Consider the following 15,441-nt stretch of genomic DNA (forward strand, 5'->3'; position numbering starts at 1 on the left):
ATGGTACTAACTTTGGGACGCTTTATTGAGGGAAAATATGCTAAAATGGACACAGCAATTCAGAAAATCAACTTGATCCTCAAACCGCACACATCTTCACACGTCGAGAAAAGAGAACTTTCTTCAGTCAACTTCACAGCCAATCCTATACCTGGTGGGGTAGCATGAGACAACACTGACTACGAAATGTATGGTCCTGTTGAAATCCTGAAATATCCACACCAAATTAAGATCTCATTGAGTGACTTTGTAAAACTAAGCTCATTTGCTGATGATTGGGACTTCGAAAGCATTAATAATATGATGTCTGACTTAGTAATGTCTGCTAAATTTACTAAACATGATTATTTGCAGGGTTCTACAAATTATGATAGTATGTACTGTTATAACCACTATGGTAACCATTTTTTACATAGATCTGCACAACCTAGAAATGTTTTAAATTATAATCAATGGGAACATTGTGCAACACCTCCAAAAGGGAGCTCAAGAACCGTTTACGACAAATATTCATATTTTTCAGGTTTTAACATAAGTAATGCTGAAATATTTTATTTTAAATTGTCAAACAAGACAGGGACAAAAACCATCATAACCAACACAAAATTGATATATTCGGACTCATTTTTTGAAAAAATGAATACTTTTGGTTTTGATTATTGGGACAAAAATGTTGAATTGAAAAGTGTTTGGGGTACAAAAGATTGGCAAGTACAGGGTATAGAATCTTTGTTTAGAGCCTGCATGATCCCAGAACAAATGATATTTTTAAATGACACTGTTCAACAAACCACCTGTCTTGGCTTAGCCAAAATCAAAGACTTAAATAAACCGTCTATTCCAAAGCCAACAATGTTTAGCAATAGCTCTACAGATGAAGAGATAGACGTAAATTATGTATTTAACCAAAACAGAACACATCCTGATTGGAAACAGTGGTTGATCTGGCCCACAGATACTAATAACTGTCAAGACAGATTCCTGAACAAAACACAGGGGTTCAAAATGACCAGGCCAGACCCTAGATATCCTCAAAGACATCACCCAGGGATAATAACCACCTACAGTGTGGGCAAATTGTGCCTTCAATGGCTACAAACTTCCACACTAGCAGAAATTAAGCAACACCTAACTTTACTTACTGATGGTGCTGACTTGCGTGATTTCACTATGGGACCACGCAAACAGCGTCAAAAGCGTTTCATAGCAGCCTCTGTATATGCAGCATACAATAAGGCCTGGAAGGTTACTCAAATTGAAACAGCAGAGAGAATACGGGAAATTGACCGTATTAAGTTGGAAAAATCACTTTCTGTAGTGGACAATGGGTTAATGACTCTGTCCTCCAGAATTTTTTCTTTGGACAGCATTGTGTCTTCAGCAATCGACATATTATCGCAAGACTTACTGTGGCTACAACACGGTCAGTCTCAATTGCGTTCTATTGTACAGCTTGGCTGGACGTTACAAAATCTGCGTTCAGGCTATGTGCCTTGGCGTTTAATCAACACAACGTCACTATTCCAAATCTTTAACCTTACTGATAGACAAATCAGTATGGCACAAAAGGGTGCTGATTATACAATCTTGAGCATTGAAAAACTTGAAAGATTACCAGTGACAATGTCAGAACGACCTGTCAGTGAATGGATAATACATGGGATAATAAATATTCCAATCTCAACCTTCAGGTTTCAATACTGCCAAAAATATATACAGGCTGGCATGTACGAGAAATTGGGAAAGGGGTACATTAAAACAACATGGAACCTGCCCTATTCACATGCATGTGTCAGTAATAAAGGACAGAAAGTGTTTCTTAGTGGCAATAATTGTGCGATGTCACTAAGCGGCACGCTTCTGTGTAACGGAATTAGTTTGCATGGAGCTTGTGAAGGGAATTCATACAACCTTTCATGTCACCAGCAAGGCGCACCTGCAACAGAAATAGAACCATTCTTTCAAAGACTCTATAATGGGAGTTACATTCTAATTGTAGACCGCAGATGTTGTAGTCTTATGCCCGGGACTCCTTATCTCGTAACTACGACTGCGAAGGTCAAGTGCTGTGGACGCTCATTGTTCCCCAGCTCCTTTCCAGACAGGGAGGCAAGGGCATGGCCCAATTTGAAAATTACTTCTATTCGAATAGATACTTTAAGCAGAATGAAAACAGTGCTTCTTCAGACGCCTACAAGGCTCACGTCATCAAAAGAAACGTATGATCTACAAGTCGCAAGGACGACTGCAGAGATACATTCATTGTTATCAACTAATTCCCCCATACATTTCGCAGAAATCCTGAATGAAATCTTAAATATTTCTGATACCAATGGGGTCTCAAAGGTATTTAAGACAGTATTTTCGATGGCATTAACACCATTCAAAGCCATACTGGGTATTTTTCCAGATTTCGTCCATTCGATTTTTGGCGGACTTCCGCTGATCTTGGGACTAATTGCAGGAATCCTATTCTTAGTCCTTATTTTTCGTTATGGCAACCCATGTCACAGACAAAACTCTTGCGACAAGGGAAGAAACAATCCTAGCCATTGGATACCGGGACCGGATATCAAAAATCCTGGGACTCTCCCGGCTTAGAGACCTGAACATGACTTGGTTTCTATCATTTCGACCAATGTGGCAAAGATGTGTTTTACCTGTATTGAGGTGTCTGCTATGCGGAGAAGAATGCGTGTTAGACACCTGTCTGACGCTACAATCGGATGCGCCAATGGATGCAGAAACATTGTTGAGCCCGATGAAAGGTTCATGCTTTGTGCTGCCCTCAAAGGCTACCAATCCTGATGACGGCATTCGTGGAAGCTTCACCACTACGATTGATGGGTAGTGAAGTTCAAGATGAAAGCAGCATCGAACAGGTACGACCTTCTGTCAGCAATGCGAATCAGAATGTCAATGGAGACAATCATGCGCACGAATGCATGATTACACCTATTTCCGAGTTAGTGGAACTTTCCCAGGAAGCTGTTGACAGCTTTTTCGAAAGCCTAAATGATATGATGTTCTCACCGGAACAGAAATAGAGACTGTTGAGCAAGCTCGCACTCGGCGTTCCCTGAATTCGGCCTTCAACTTTAAAAATAAAGTCACATGAACAATTTTCACTCCAGTTCACGGACAGCAATTTTTTCAGCAGCCCCAAATTACTTTTTACAAAATTTCGGGACACTTATCTTCTGCTTAAAGTAAGAAACTATTCCTAGAGAACTAAGATTTCTATTTTTAGAATACTTTATAGGCATTAGCTGCCCGCTGGTATGTTCATAAATATTTTATTTTGTGATGGAATGGTCTCGAACTTTTTTTCTGTATTAAGAGCCATTTCATGTGTAATTCTCATATACCTGATAGCAATAATGTATACAAATGCGATTACTTTGGCATTATTCTACAGCTTGAGTGCATACAGTACATATGACTGCAATTTTTCAGTATATTTGATAATTTCAAAATGCATTTATGTATTTTGGGGTGGTAAGGTATACACTATACTCTATAGTATGTTTTGCTATGCATAGATTAGTAAATATGTCCATAGTTAGCGTGGAGTGGGTGTGATGTATTCCTATAGGTTCTGAATCGATCCCCCTATTCCTGACCCTATTCTGGTTACAACAAACTAACAAGTTAACTAGTAGTCAGCCCATGAGGCAGAAAACCCCCATGATGCAGATACCGTTATCTGACGCAGTCACACTACGGCACAGGAACGTGTTATCTGATTAGGTCATAACGTTTGCGATCTAATTAGACAAGCGATATTCCTCCAGCCCCTGATAAGGCATACGGAGTTCTCATAACAAATCAAACCTATGACAACCTGGAAAAACCGTGCGGCCATTGTTTTGATTTCACCGAGAACTTCAGCAAAAGAATGTGCTAACGAGCAAGTCGTATGACATCTTTATTGACGTATCTATGTCCATCCTTACGTCAATCTCGGCACCTTAAAGGTATAAATATTACCGATATTGCCCTATGCAAACACACGCGTGGTGACGAGACGGAGCAGCCATACTTGCCGAAGCGAAGAGCAGAGCAGACCCCGCTGGCGCAGCCCCGCCTTCCTGACGCGCTGAGAGAAGCTGCTTTCTCCTGCCGAGAAATCCAGCACCGGCGTTTCCGGGTAGCCCTCGCAGGCAGCCTGGAATATCGAGACCAGAGACGAGAGATACCATCCCTCATTCCTAGATTCCAGGTACAGAACTGAATAACCCCTCACAGAGAATTCTTTAGTTATTCACTTGGCAAAAACAAACTTAACTTAGACTGTAACTTTCTATTCCCGCCCACGTATTAGACTTAGGTCAGGTACACGGGGTAGGCGTATTTAGAAACACCAGTTGAGTACGTTTAGTCAAATGTATATGTGTATGTAATATATTTTATTCATTTTAAAACATCATATGGCTTAGAAACCATATCAATGTTTTTACAGTATTATTTTATACTATTGCTTTTAATGTATGCACTTTACTTAACTATAAGTATTGCAATAATATCGATCCATTTCTCTTGTATGAGAAAAGAGACTGATCAATAAATAACACCTTTTTATTGAACACGCCCGTCTCTTCCTTTTCTCTACAATCTCAATGAGACTAAGAATGCACGTACTGACTGAGTAAAATAAACTGCCTTTTGTTCACACGACTCTCGAGATATACTCTTGATTAGGGGAGAGCAAAGTTGTCATGTTCTATGGTTGTCAGAAACTAAATCCCTTCTTGTCTAATCAGGAGAGTTAATTCTTTCCTGAACATTCGAGAAAGTTTCTAGTGAACTCTGAGCTAAGCTGGCAAACCCAAAACTTTAAGTCTAATATCGACAGTAGTAGACCTAGTTAACGTCTGGTCTAGGCCTTTACTGCTGTAGGTATTATTCCAATGCGCAGAGCCTATTGGGATGATGGGAACTACACTACAACGCTTTAGATTAGTGACTGTTCTCATTACGCTTTAGATTAGTGACTGTTCTCATTACACTTCAGATTAGTGAGTGTTCTCATTACACTTCAGATTAGTGAATGTTCTCATTACACTTTAGATTAGTGAGTGTTCTCATTTAGATTAGTGACTGTTCTCATTACGCTTTAGATTAGTGAGTGTTCTCATTACACTTCAGATTAGTGAATGTTCTCATTACACTTTAGATTAGTGAGTGTTCTCATTTAGATTAGTGACTGTTCTCATTACGCTTTAGATTAGTGAGTGTTCTCATTACACTTCAGATTAGTGAATGTTCTCATTACGCTTTAGATTAGTGAGTGTTCTCATTACACTTCAGATTAGTGAATGTTCTCATTACACTTTAGATTAGTGAGTGTTCTCATTACACTTCAGATTAGTGAATGTTCTCATTACACTTTAGATTAGTGAGTGTTCTCATTTAGATTAGTGACTGTTCTCATTACACTTCAGATTAGTGAGTGTTCTCATTACACTTCAGATTAGTGAATGTTCTCATTACACTTTAGATTAGTGAGTGTTCTCATTTAGATTAGTGACTGTTCTCATTACGCTTTAGATTAGTGAGTGTTCTCATTACACTTCAGATTAGTGAATGTTCTCATTACACTTTAGATTAGTGAGTGTTCTCATTTAGATTAGTGACTGTTCTCATTACGCTTTAGATTAGTGAGTGTTCTCATTACACTTCAGATTAGTGAATGTTCTCATTACGCTTTAGATTAGTGAGTGTTCTCATTACACTTCAGATTAGTGAATGTTCTCATTACACTTTAGATTAGTGAGTGTTCTCATTACACTTCAGATTAGTGAATGTTCTCATTACACTTTAGATTAGTGAGTGTTCTCATTTAGATTAGTGACTGTTCTCATTACACTTCAGATTAGTGATTAGTGAGTGTTCTCATTACACTTCAGATTAGTGAGTGTACTAATTACCCTTTAGAAGCCTCTTCTGAACCTATCGACAATTGTTGGAGTGACCGATGAGTGGGAGGTCTCTTCTGCCCTTTAACTGCCTGCCCTTGAGTTGGTAATGTCAGTGGGTTGCCATGATGTTCTCAGCGGAGGGTGGGGCGACCTCCCAAGATCCATATTAAATCCATCTATTGGCAACAGTAAGAGAGACATCTGTACGCCCAGACAAAACTTGGTACCCGAACCGAAGCTTTTCTCACAGTGAAGGATTCCTTTCTGGAAGAGCACTTTCTGGGTGAGATAGAGCCATCATCAGCCAGGGGGCTGTTTGTACAGTTGTGCTGTGGGACATGCCCATCCATTCTTATACTGCAAAATGGGCGTGAGCTCCCAGGATGGAGCGTTGGCGGTGCCCATCTTGTGGCGACGCTAGAGAAACGCTTGAGCATGGGAGTTAAAAAAATATATAATTGGAAGTATGTGTTTCCCCATTGACTGACATTGAAGCAGATGCAATTTCAGGCAGGAGACAGCCAAAAGAAAGACATTTTTTTTATTTAAAAAAAATCAGGAGCCTCCCGCCTGAATCGGGTGTGTTGGCATGTTTGCAATTTGGCCCCATGGAAGTCACGGAGAGAAAACTGAATGTTCTTAAGGAGAGTCCAAACAAGTGATCGTGCGCACATTGCGTGGTGCCGCGCCAAGCGTGCTGACGTGTGTGATGTCACGACACCGAGTGGAAAGCAGGAGCTGTGTGGGACAGATAAGGCGGCGTCACTGGCGGAGCGAGTGCAGCCTTATCAAGCCTCAGGGGATGGAGGCAGCACGGTGGAGTGCGTGCTCGTCTCTGAATGTGCAAACAGCAGATCTTAAGCTTAATTACCTTCTCCAATCCTTGCTGTTTGTGGAATTCTGGGACCTGTAGTCCTGGTATTATTGTGAGATCAAGAAGACTACAAGTCCCAGAATGCAAACAAAATACCCCAGAGAAGAGCTACTAAGTCGCATATGGATGGACCTGAGTAACCGGAAGGACTGTGAGAGCTTGTGACTCTGCTGTGTTTACACTATGGTCCCAATGCCCTCACCGCCCTGCCACTCCTGCTCAAGGTTCCCAGTCAGTGCAAAGGTGTTGCCCCTCTCCTGCAGTGGTCCAACCCCTACCCCTCATTGCACCTAATGGGGTTTGTGGGACAATATACAGCAAAATAGGGGGGAGAGGTCCCATTGGCCTGCTTTTCCATCCTCCCTTTCAAAAAATACAACAAGAAAGAAGGGCTGAATATATTTGTAGGTACCAATTTGGGACATTTATTCCACTTTGAATTGGTAGACCCTCACCCACTTAAAAGTGCCATTCTTCATCATCTGGCATTCCCACACCTAAACTCTTGCAAGTTTTAGTAGGTTACAACCAATGTTGTGGAAACAAGGGTTTCAAGTACATTTTTAAGTGAAGAATAAAATTCCCTCACTGCCAGAGGAAAGAAAAGTAAAGTTAAAACAGACATCAGCATCACAATATATTCATTTTGTTCTTGGTTACTTCAACTGGATTAAAAACGAATTAACAATGATGGACTTGGGGATGAAAGGACCCTTTTATCAGTTTTGCTCTACATGTTTCAACCATCTACTATGACCCTAGCGGGTCTTCGCATTTCTTCGGGACCTTATTTTAAAAAAATGCAAATGGCGGGATGAGGGCGGCAGCAAACCAGGGCTGTGGCATACCCTTGGTGAATGTTTGGCTACAGGATGGCACCCCCCTCCCTTCCACGGGTTAAGTGCAAATAGCATACACCTTTGAGCGAGTCCGAATTTGAAGTTCTTTTACTATACATAGCGGTATTTGGTATTTTTCATTGTTGAGATACGCGATGTGTATGTCAACCCACAATCAATAGGCTTGACACATAAATATTTCATATTATGTAAGTCAGAGGCATTTATATGCGGTGAGGGCCAAGCATTTCCCAAACTGGTGCCCACAGATAGATTTAGCCCTCGCCTTCTTCTTTTCCTGGTGTATTAAGGGTGAGTATGGCCTGTCCACCCACCTTCCTACCACAGATGTCTCCCCGAGGCCACCCTGGAGCAGCATATCCAGTAAGTCTCAGGGTGAAACAGCAGCAAACTATCTCAGAAGGTTAATGCACCTGCTGCAGAGAACCGCATGCAACCTCTGGTCACAGTTGTGAATCATCATGAAATAGTTCACAGGACTCATTTGCAAAAACACTTATTGCTTCAGCCATTTTTTTTTTTTTTTTAAGATTGGTGAGTGCCCAGCAGCTTTCCCAATAATAAAGTTTTGCAAAAACAAGGACAAAACAAAACAAGCATTGACAAAGAGAAGGCTTGTGGCCAGCGCTTTACCAATTGGCTTTGCCTGCACTGGAGTTGGAAGCCACACACGTATGTTGCGTTTGCTAGAGGTGGTCGATTGCTGCAGTTGTGGACCCCGTATCACAGTGTGAGTGTGAAACAAGGAAGAGGGAGTCATGTTAATGAAGTATACTAATGAGTAACCCGGGCATTGACACACCTTCGTACTGTTCAATGAAAAAAGAACTTCTGAATACTGGGACACCGCAGATGCAGCCGCCTGCACCAGCCTCATCGCTTGCCACAATCCAACGCTGGTCTACTTCTGCTTTTTGTCCCTCCCTGTGAGCCTAACTCCTGTTCTATGCCCTGCTGAAGGCCATACGAAAGCCAACTTGACCGAAACTCGTGCTTTTAATTATGATCGGGTAAACTGATTGGGGGGGGACTCCCAGGGAAAGAGGATGGGGTGAAAGTTCTAGGCCAAGGAAGGCGAAAGAGTGTAATGGCGTTTACGAGAAGGGATCCAGGTGCTACCTCCCGCACCCCCTTCTCTATACCTGCATTTACATTCCGAGGTCATAGCCAAGCAGTATCCCCGGCGCCCCATCAAGCGACTGAACAGAAGGCATTCAACCCTAACTCTAAGGCCCCCAGTCACTCACCAACACATGCAAACAGATGATGGATGGTCAAAGCAGCCACTCGTTGAGACCCACAGGGTGACACCATAGACCTCCATGGCCTGCCAACGGCCGGCAGCATTACAGGAGGATTGTGGGGTAAGCCTGCCCCATGTGTCCGCTCCTGTGGGAGAGTGGGGTAGGGAAGCTAGAAACGTGTTTGGTTTGTTAACGTAAATTTGAGCCAGCATAGATAGTTTCAACCTAAAAATGGACCAGTATAATATTGGATAAAAAAAAATTGTGCAAGATCAAGTTAGTTAAAGAACTCGTGGATAAGTTTTTTGTTTGATGGAGGACATGCACCAGTTGTCTTTTTTTTTTACCTTTTTACTTTTTTCTTACAATTTTAAATTTGATAGGGGTGGCCTGGAGTTGCAGTAGGAGCAATATATATTAAATTTACGTTTTTAGTTTGCACATTTTAGGAAGACTGGGGCCATGAGTTTAAATTGCCTTTCTCAATTTTTCTGTACATTGTTCGAAGTGCGAACAGCGCAACGTACATTTTGCAGAGTTTTAATGAAACTCCCTGTGATTCTGCAGAGGAGAATTCCGCAAGCTCCATCCAGACCCAGTCGAGGGCTCAGGTAGCAGATACTAATGCACCCCTTGCACGACCACCAAATGGGATTCCATAATTTTGGTGAATTGTGGTTGTAGAAGTACAAAAAAAACAATCTCCGCAAACGGACCAAATCCACGAACAGTATCCCATCAAAAATCATACACAACAGAAAAGTAAATGGTCAGAAGAGGCTGGAAAAAACAGCGGTTCAACCAAGAGGTGGACCGGAGTACTACCAGCTGCCCAGGTAAAATGTGACCGCCGCCCACATGTCCCAACTCTGTCGCGTTCAATGGCACCTGACTTTTATCTCTAATCGTTCAATATAGTGTCAGTGCAATGATACAGTGTCTTAATCCATTGATTGCCAAGATATTGCCCATGTGAAGGTACAAGAGGAAGTGTAGATTTACTATTCTTAACTCCACATCAATTTATCGCGGCTGCACATTGCTCTTAGTGACTATCGCGAGGTCGATATAAGTTCCAGCCAATAGTTAAGCAGTCAACTTTGACTCCTGTCAGGGACAAATCCTGGACTCCGTAAAGGACCCAGATTCCAAACAAGCCATAGGAATGTACACCTGGTGGTAAAGTGCTATACAAATGTGCATATCAAATCCTCACTTATTCATATTTGTCATCAGTACCAAAAGCTTAAGTTAACTAAAGGGCTACCTACCTTATCTGTGCCTACATTTAGTTTCCACGTTCGACCGCAGAGCCCGAGGACGGATATGTTGTATAAACATTGCGGCAGGGCGGTGCAAAAAAGGTGCACACCTTTTATTCACATGGAAATCCAAGTATTCGTGGACCAGCCCTGAGTCAAGAAGTACTACGTGCTGTTTGTTATTATTTAATATCTCGCCCTCTGGGGTATTTACATGATTATCAGTTTCACTCTTGATAAAATTGTGGTTTACACAAATCCACATCAGAGTAGTGCAAAGACCATCAATACATAGTTGTGTGGGTGACTCAGTTTAATTATCAGTCTAATTTACAGATACTGCAATCAGAAAAAAACTGAGTGGGACTGGATTAACAAATTTAAGAGAAGAACTCAGGATCATCTGTTTTTTATTGAGGGCATTTGGAGAGGGAAAACAGTGGTTTGTGGTGAAAACCAGGGTCATAAATTAGTCATAGCATATACTAACAAAGCATACCACCAGTTTGGATTAGTTGTCATCTTGGTTTCCATGGAGATGGGATGTGCACCATGTGAGATTAAGGTTGGAGTATCTATATGGCAGCCGGGTTTGGTTCAGAGGAGGTTTACATCTGCTGAGATTATGGTTGGATTAGGAACACACCTGAGGGATTGGGTTTGGAGTAGTAATACATGAGATATGTCCTGTGTTATAAAGTATCTCATACCTGGAGCAAACTGGAATATCATTTCTGCAAACCTACTCCGCACAGGTGTGTTGCTGCTTTAAACCTAGTCCCACCTGATGTAAATTTACTCCAACTCTTAGCCCAACAGGTGTATATCTTCTCCAAACAGAATTGTCGGATGGAGATTGCAATTCGAATGCATTGTGTGTAATGTCTGTTCCATTCCTGGGTTTTGACAGGTTTCTTATTTACCCAAACTGAACCTCACCATGTCTACAGCCAATCCAGTAAAGCAGCCTGGATCACTACTCCAATCCCAGGTCTTCCAGGTGTGTATTGTAAATCGGATGCATCCTGGGTGATAGATAGATATAGATGTATATATATATATATATATTTTTATTTTTTTATTTTTTATATTACATACCTGGTAAAGACGGCTATATGATTCAGTCAAATCTAAAGCCCGCCCCCTTTGTCTATAACTACCCCAAAGGTAAAGCAACCTGGATACATTTTCAACGCCTCGTCTCACCATGTGTGTATATCCAACTTCGTGTCATCTTCCTCACCGGCTGAGCTCTGTGTCCTTGTCTCCCTGGGTTCACGTCTCTTTCTCGTTTTCCCAGGTCTCCATTCATTCTCGTTCGCACTCATGTTCGCAATTATTGGCAGAGCCACTTGCATTATACGATTTTGCAGCTGCAACGCTTTCCGCATAATTATGGATTTGCTGCCGTTGCCACATAATCTATCATCTGCTGAACAATTTGCAGATTTTTTTTTTTTTAAATATTTTTATTGTTGCAATGCAATATTCATTGAGTTATGTATCGACAGTTAGTAGCGTGGCTTCAACATTCAGCCATAGTCAACCAGGAATGCAACTTACATTTTCTGTTTTTATAACTAGTAACTAAAAACGTCACTGATTTGATATTTGGCATCAGTTCTGACAATCAGCATTACATTGTATAGTAGCTAAGCAGTAGTACAGGCTGTATGTTCTATGATTTTTGTGAACTGTAGCCCCGCCCGGTGAACCTATATTGTTGTAGCCTACCCATTGTTTTTACCCTATCTTCCCCCCTTCGACCCTAGTCCTCATCGTCATCCTCTCCCGAGCTATCCCAGTCTTTTTCCTCTGGCAGAGGCGCGCATATATCCCCCCTATAGGTATTCCAGGGTAGCCATAATGTATTCCATTTGCGTGGGTTAGATCTTTGTTTATACACCGCCCTCTCCGTCACCATAGTTATGTCCATGTTCTTACACCATTGGGCCAGGGTAGGTGTTTCCACTGCCCCCCACTTTTGCGCTACAATTTGCAGATTTTAAGAAAAAAATAGTTTCTAGCTCAAACGGATCAAAAGTTACTGAAAACGCAGCTTCACATGTGTCTGTGCAGTGGAAAACCCTTTGCAGAGGTTGACTGGTCATCTTTCTGTTGCTTTGTGCTGTGTTTGTGTGTCTGGCTGGAACTGATGAAGTGTGACCTCTTCCAAGAAAGTGTTAACATGTATACAAATGTGAAAATAATCAGGCGAGACTATCTCAAAATGTGCCGAATTGTGTTGCATTAATGTGCCTTTTCTTGCTGCATAATGTGGTAAACCCTGCTGCATAATTCCAGTGACCCTGATTATAGGTTGACAAGTAGGGTCTGCTTGGGGTGCATTTCACCCTTTCCCTATTATGAGTAAGTTTGGTGGTGGGGATAGTTGTAAGACGAGGGTTCCCCCGGTGTGGTGTCCTGTGGATTCTATGAAGTCTCAGGGGTTTTAGGCTGCACAGTAAATGTTTTCTGCCCAGGGAACAAGAGTTTTTATCAGCCCGCTTCAGGGGCCAGCCCTGCTGGTCAGAAACGAAGAAGGCGGGTCTGTAAACAGCCACATTAAACAGAGAGCAGAGGAGAGGTGTGGCCTCTGGCCTGCTCTGGGCACACTCTCCGACTCCCTGATAGGATTCATAAAATGCCAGCCAATCACCTCTGGGGTGGCCAGAAACAAACCCACGGCCCCTCAGCACTTGCCAAGGCTGACTGACAGACAGGGGTCGCAAGCAAGGTGGCAGGGGTCGCAACGGGTGGCTCAGGGGTCGCAGCTGCAACCCCTGGTTACCCCCTAATTGACATCCATGGGCCCCTGGGGTCTGCCTCGGGCTGGCAGGGGGCCCGCCTTGGCATGCTGCCACCAGGGCTGAGGGGCCCTTGCTGCGGTGCCTTCTGGGAGCCACAGGCAGCCGGGTCTCCCTGAACCCTGGCGGTCTTCCCGGTTCATCGCCGTGGGAGAAGGGTGGTCTCTGCTGTGTCTTGCCACAGTGACGAAAATGTACATTCTTCCTGATTTTGGGGGGTCTCTCTGACTACTTATTAATGTCACAGAGCCCCTAAATATGTTTTCTGGGGTGAAGGAACCCGAGTCAGCTTTTGTGAGAGTGGACCCTGTTATTTTATGCTATGCTATGCGTTGTTATGTCCCGTTGTGCTATGGTGTGTGCTATGCTATGTCACGTTGTTATGTTCTGTCTGTGCAAAGTTTAAAGTTTCACTTCACACGTTCTTCAAACGTTGCATGTTTCACAAAGTGTAAGACTGTCAGTTTGCAAAAACAGTCATAAAATGACGTCATGTCAGACAACAAGAAATCCTCCTACTGTCCTTCTAGGGCCAATAGTTGCCCCACCACTGCCTGCCAATCAAAAGTTTCAACCCATTGGCCGCGATTTCTGGTCAGGCGAATGCAGACTGCGTGGGGACTGCAACATTTCACCTCTGCCCCTCACGGCTAAGCGCAGCCCCCAGTCATAGGGTGGGTATCTGACGCCCCACTGTCATGCACTTTCACCCCTGCCCTCTTATCCAGGATATTCGCCAGCAAAAAAATTGCTGTCTGAAAATGTTTTCATAACTTGCCCAAGTTTTGACATAAATTTGCAAACCTGTTAAAGAAGGATTATTTCTATGTGAGTGTGACCTTGTCATGGAAACAGCCATCGTTAGAGCAGCAGATGCAGTGGTGTAGGGGCGTTGGGAGGGCTCACTGCTTGCAGTTGTCGAGGTTTTTACTACACAATCTTAAGATAGTTGCATTTGGGCCTTTCACACTCATACTACGGCACACGGGTCCTGAAGAAGCCCAAACAGCACTGTAGGCCGCAACGTGCCCAACTTGGAGATACTAACCCTGTGAAAGTAGTATCGGAATAAGGTCTTCTTTTTGGCTTGTGCTTTTGGTGGCCAAGAGAGGGGAAGTTGGGGACCCCCTTGCTGTACACTACTAACCTTTCATTGGCTGCCCACCTTGACTCAATGTCGGTGGTCCAACTTTGAGAATGACTGACTGATGGGTTTTACTAAGTCAAAACGATAAGCCAGCTTGCGTTGGTTGTCTTAAGATGATCCAGCCCTAACTCAAAGTAAAAGGTCTTAAACCTATTGGAGCTGGGTATTCCCTGCACACACACAAGGCATGTTCTAACATGCAACTCACATACAAACAAGCATTAGAAATGCAATCGGGCTCGGATTTATTTGAGTTTGAGCTAATGGCATTGTAAATGCCAATGTATTGTTACTATGTGTTATGGAGTGTGTTCATGTGGTGTGTACTGCCAGTAATCTCCTTGTGAGTGTGCGAATATTGCACTACTTGCCTGTGATGTCCTTCTTGTGAGTGTGAGAAGCTTGCACCTCTGCTGCCTGTGGTCTCCTTGTGAGTGTAAGAAGCTTGCACTGCTGCTGCCTGTGATGTCGTTCTTGTGAGTGGGAGAAGATTGCACCTCAGCTGCCTGTGGTCTCCTTGTGAGTCTATGCACTGTCATCGCTAGCCTGTAGATATGCACTGTCATCGCTAGCCTGTAGATATGCATTGGCGTCACTAGCCTGTGGGTATGCACCGTCATCGCTAGCCTGTAGATATGCACTGTCATCGCTAGCCTGTAGATATGCGCTGTCATTGCTATCCTGTAGATATGCGCAGTCGTTGCTAGCCTGTAGATATGCATTATCATAGCTAGCCTGTAGATATGCACTGTCATCGCTAGCCTGTAGATATGCACTGTCATTGCTAGCCTGTAGATATGCATTGGCTTCACTAGCCTGTAGATATGCACCGTCATCGCTAGCCTGTAGATATGCACTGTCATTGCTAACCTGTAAATATGCATTTGCTTCACTAGCCTGTAGTTATGCACTGTCATCGCTAGCCTGTAGATATGCGCTGTCATCGCTAGCCTGTAGATATGCTCTGTCATCGCTAGCCTGTAGATATGCACTGTCATCGCTAGCCTAGCTAGATATGCATTGGCTTCACTAGCCTGTAGGTATGCACCGTCATCGCTAGCCTGTAGATATGCACTGTCATCGCTAGCCTGTAGATATGCGCTGTCATTGCTATCCTGTAGATATGTGCTGTCGTCGCTAGCCTGTAGATATGCATTATCATCGCTAGCCTGTAGATATGCACTGTCATCGCTAGCCTGTAGATATGCTCGGTCATCGCTAGCATGTAGATATGCACTGTCATCGCTAGCCTGTAGATATGCATTGGCTTCACTAGCCTGTAGATATGCACCGTCATCGCTAGTCAGTAGATATGCCATGTCATCG

The sequence above is a fragment of the Lissotriton helveticus genome, chromosome 12 (genome assembly GCF_964261635.1).
Source record: "Lissotriton helveticus chromosome 12, aLisHel1.1, whole genome shotgun sequence".
NCBI classification, from domain to species: Eukaryota; Metazoa; Chordata; class Amphibia; order Caudata; family Salamandridae; genus Lissotriton; species Lissotriton helveticus.